Genomic DNA, 4,545 nt, shown 5'->3' on the forward strand with positions numbered 1-4,545 from the left:
ATACAGATCGTACTCTTTTATTGACACGAGGAGGGTAGGAAACCCAACAATGCTTAGCAAACTCACACGACTCACACTGCAAAGTAGACAGTGATTCTAAGCTAGGGAAGAATTTCTTTAGGACTGACAGTGATGGGTGACCATATCGACAATGTAGCTGGAAAGGAGAGGTATCACTCAACAGGGCCTTGGACGGAGATATAGATTGTTCTAACACATACAGTCCTCCGACTTCCTTCCCCTTACCAATAATCTTCTTCGTCAAAAGATCCTGAAAGAAACAATAACCCGGAAAAAATGAGACAGAACAATTCAAAGACCGTGTGATCTGGCTAACAGAGAGCAAATTAAAGGGAAACTTTGGAAGATATAATATAGATGACAAGGGTAATGATGAGGCTGCACCAGCACTACCTCTTCCCAAAACTGGAATGGATGACCCATCTGCTAGAGTAACCATAACCCCAGGATTAGATGGAGAATATGTGGAAAAAACCTTAGAATTACATGTCATATGGTCACTAGCTCCAGAGTCAATGACCCACTGTGTAGACAAAGAAGACACACACGCAACAGGATTACCTGTTTGGACAAAGGTTGCAGAAGAAGATGGTTGACTGGATGGAAACTGGGATGGAGACTATATAGGAGAAGACATTTTCAGTTGATTGAACGCTGCTAACTCCTCATCTGTCATAATTACCATATGTCCTTCAGATCCAGAGGTTGTGTTAGCAAACCTTTGTTGCCTGGGTAATTTAGGACATTGATTTTTGAAATGGCCCGGTTTTCTACAATTGAAACACACCCTTGGTCCTCCACGACCTCCTCCACGGCCTCTTCCACCACGTCCTCGTTGGCGACCACCTCCACTTCGACTATTATACCCTTCATTAGTATAATTTCCTTGAGATACAAACACACTTCCATCACTATTGCTCCCTTGTGATATAAAAACACTCTTCTCAACCGGTTCATTATTGTCAACACTTACTGCTGCATTTTGTATCTGAGAAAATACTTGGTCCAACGACCCTAATTCCTTGTTTCCCAATAATTGTGACCTAAGAATCTCATATTCTTTGTCAAGCCCAGAAATCCAACTAAAAGCAATTAACTGATCACGTTGTTCTTTCATTGTTTTCACATCAGTTGTAATAGGCATTGCAATGCATAAAGCTTCACTTAATCTTTTAAAATCATAATAGTAGTCTCTCAGATCTCGACCTTTTTGATTAGGTCTATATACATCTTGAGACAACTGATATAATTTTCTCAAATTACTTGTCCCACTGAACCATTCATATACTAACTCCCACACTGCTTTAACCGTGGTACAATGTTGCATTGATAAAATCACCTTTCTATCAATACAATTAATTACCCGTGATAATAAAGCTTTATCATCTATTTCCCATTCTTTATTATCTGCAGCGCAATCTTTATCTAAATGGTCACCTTTACATATTCCATCTAAATTAATTTTAACCAAGAATTTCCATTCAGCAAATTAGACCCATCAGCAGCAAATACTACATCAATTAATTTAGATGGAGTAGATACAATAGTAATATTCTTATTACTTCCATCTGTCATGACTGCCTATTCACGTTGATGATGTTACAAATTAATTGATAGACCACTATTTGGAGACTTCTGGAAGCAGTGATTCAATAGCCCAAAAACTTAAAGCAACAATGAACTGCTTATTCACGTTCAACCTAGGTTCGAAAACCCTAAGTGCAATCATCCATAAACCAAAACTCCACACAACATGTAACACCCCCCAAACAAGCTAGATAAAAAGCCTTAACACATGCAGATTAGACAACAAAACTAGCACAGCGGAAGATAAAACGAGATCTGGATAAAAGAAATCCAACGGGGTGTCACGCCACGTCAACCAAACACGGTAAACGCTACAGCAAACAATCTGCAAGTGTAAACATCTATCCAAATAACATCAGTCTACAACTACATTGGCACACAGGCCACAAAACATGGATAAATGTGCTAAGCTACCAGGCACTAGACATCACGCTCGTCTAAACATCACCTGAAAGATACAAGGATAAACATTGGGACGACGCCCGGTTAGCGATAATGTTGGTAACCCACCAATACCGTTAAGTATCATACAAAGATAGATATAAGTTGTAAAACCATTTTCGAAACGGAATACATAAGTATATAAGTCAAAAGCCAAGATCAACAGTCAACACCAGACTCATCACTCACAAAGATAACACGGGAACACATCCCAAACCGCAAAGGTTAACCACAACACAAAGGAATAAGACAAGACCGATGACAACACATGCCCTTGTGACTACACACGTCACAAGAAAGAGAATTCACAACAACGGCTACACGAGCCCTCGTGACATTACCCATCACGAGTTGATATGCCATCCTTATGCCCTGTTCCAACCTTATGGCTACCCCCGACCTTGTACCTTCATGCCAACCATTACCTCCAGGACCCCTGTGCTTCTTATCATCAACCCAACGGAAGGTACAAACCACACACACGCTAGCATTAAGACTATAAACTAGCATGCTTAACAACGGAGAAACTCAAGATTGTTCCGAGGAACACACAAGACACCTCTTGGTCCAACGAAACTCAATGTTGAACACTTAACACGATTCAAGACACCAAAGTCCTACATGGATACCTACCATATAGTTCTAGACATACGAAACATCAAGAAGACGCTCAAATAGTTCCACAAAAGAACAACGGGAAGTCAAAAGACCAAATACCGAGTCAAACGGATCACGGGGAACAAATCCCGAGCAAACACCACCATGTACCCGCGGGTGGACCCACGGGTAGTGCCCCACCCGTGGTTCCGCCCGCGGAAACATATTTCCACAGGGCCGTGTACCCGCGGGTAGGGCGGCGGGTGGTGCCCCGCCCGCCGTTCCGCCCGTGGGAACACTCCTGTTCCACAATAAATCCCTTCGGGGATTTTCTTCTCCAAACACAAATTCAAGTCCAAAACATGCCAAATCTCACCCAATACAACAAAATGACTTGAACCAAGGAAAATGCCAAGCAATGGCACAAAGGAACCCTAAACAAAAGCTCTAGATATGCAATATCAAAAGACAAATGCATAAACCCTCACATATCATAGCAAAACACAAGTAGAATCCAAGAAATCACATATAGGTAAGCAAAATAGGTTTTGTAGAGCATGGGTTACCTCTTGTAGACCAAAAGACTTCACTGTACACCACAACAAGCTCCCCACAAGGCTTACTTTCCAAACCCAGTTCAAGATCAAACTAAAAGATCATAAAGATCCTACCTTTAAGAAAAAGACAACTATGATGGAACCAAAAAGACAAGATAAACTTAGATCTTACCCTCCTAGATGCCCAAATAGGTGAAAGGTTGAATCTTGGAAGCAAAACTTGAAATCTTGACAAGGGTCTTAACTTGGCTTGGAGAATAAGCTACACTTCTTTTCTAGAGAGAAGGTAGAGCTAATTTCTAAGAATTGTAAGGAATGAAATGGAGAAGTCTTCTTGGTTAGGTTACAATACTAACTCTTGGTGAAAGGAAAAGAATACCCTTACTAACCTTTAGAAAGTGTAAGGAACAAGGGAACTCCCCTCAAAGCTCAAGGTACAACACAACTTTAAGGTTGACTAGTCAAATACTAGTCCTTGAGTATTAAAAATCAGGATTTTAGGAATTAGTTCTTCAAACAAAATAAGATTAATTACTAAATTAATCCATGGATTGAATGTGGATTTTTGGGGTGTCACATCCTCTCCCCTTTCAAAGAAGCTTCGTCCCCGAAGCTTGGGTACGACAAATTAGAAGTAAACGGTGAAAGGAAACAACGTTGTGAGAAGAAGTTCAAGAATAACTCTTTTGGTCAAAAAATCCAAAAGAACTCACTAGGATTCCAAAGCAACGAAGTATTCCAAAGTAAAGAAAGAAGGCATTTCAGATTCAAGGATTGGCAAGAGTTTAACAAACGGATAGATTGAGCATCAATAACTCTAGCCTCGACACAACCACCGACTTCTAGACAACAACCAAGAACTAGACAACTAACTCCAAACACCAACTATCACGCTAGCTAAACAACAAGGCAACAAGCAACAACAAGCAAGCACACAAGGCAAACAACAACCTATCACCAAACTAACAATGGCTAAGAAGGAAACAATTAGGAAAAAGGCGAACGGGATTACCACAACACAAACTAGAACTCCTCACTCTCCGACTCCTCGGCCTCTTCAGACTCCTCTTCGTCTTCGTCTCTGCGACTCGAACTGGCTTCAATCTGATCTAGCCTCTGATGCACTACGACGAACTGCGCCTTCATAAACGCGAAGCCTTCGGCGATCAAGTTGTTCTGCTGATGATGCACCATCCCATAAGGTAAGCTCTTCCGATTGTGATCCCGAAAAAACACCATGTGTTGCAACATCAAAGCAGGCAGGTTGAACATAACCATGTTCTTGAGGCAAAAAGGCAAAGGTGCACTCCAACTTACCCAACAAACTACTTTTGTTGTTATT

This window comes from Ipomoea nil, unplaced genomic scaffold (assembly GCF_001879475.1).
Source record: "Ipomoea nil cultivar Tokyo-kokei standard unplaced genomic scaffold, Asagao_1.1 scaffold3043, whole genome shotgun sequence".
In the NCBI taxonomy this organism is placed as follows: domain Eukaryota; kingdom Viridiplantae; phylum Streptophyta; class Magnoliopsida; order Solanales; family Convolvulaceae; genus Ipomoea; species Ipomoea nil.